This window comes from Euprymna scolopes, chromosome 27 (assembly GCF_053919585.1).
Source record: "Euprymna scolopes isolate OS-2025 chromosome 27, ASM5391958v1, whole genome shotgun sequence".
NCBI classification, from domain to species: domain Eukaryota; kingdom Metazoa; phylum Mollusca; class Cephalopoda; order Sepiida; family Sepiolidae; genus Euprymna; species Euprymna scolopes.
Genome location: NC_136508.1, coordinates 67,526,134 through 67,527,052, shown reverse-complemented (window position 1 = coordinate 67,527,052; position 919 = coordinate 67,526,134).

Here is a 919-nt window from a genome sequence, read left to right as displayed (position 1 = left end):
CCTCAAGTGGCCCCGGGCCTTGATAAGTAGTGACTCCTGTGTATAATAATAATAATAATAATAATAATAATAATAATAATAATAATAAAACATAATTATCTGTTGCAAAATAGCGAAATTTTAATAGGAAACACTACATGTTTTTATAGGAAATACAAAATCAATTTGTAATAAACACGCTGATATTGAATTTTATAAGACACATTTTGAATATTTGTGACTACAATTTGGTCGTCTCCAAGTCCAGTGTAAACAAATTCTTGATGAACCATCCCCTTAAGTAATCCAGCTTACAAAATTTCCACTTCTAACGATAACTACGATATTGTCCCATGGACTATTGTACACTCATTAACCCTTATCCTCAAGGTGCCTCGGGGCCTTGATAAGTGATGATCTTATGTAAAAGTAAATGAATAAAAGTAATCTTTTTCAAAAAGTAGCGACATTTCAATAGGAAGCATTACATTTTTGTTGTATAGGGAATACTAAATCAATTTGTAATGAACACACTGAAATTGGATTACATTTTGAATATATTTTGAATATATTTTGTAACAAAATCTGAAATGATTATTTTATAGAACAAACATAACAGCTTATGTTGATATTATTTACTATACTTACTTTTCAAATAGAGATTTTTGTTTTAACGTTTTCTTTACAAAAGTATTAGTGTTTTCTCTGAATCAAATATTTCTTAGTAAAGAGTGTTCTTTTTAGAGGCGACGAACATTGACTTGAAATAAATCACAGAAAAATATTTTTATTTTACAAATATGTGGTTTATCTCAACTATTACGTTTTGTTATTTTTGGCATAAATACACTTTCGAACATATGGGCACGCGGCTCGCGCGTGTACAGCGTAATCTAGAGTTTTTACTTATTACATTGGGTTGTATTTCAGTAACGCGTCG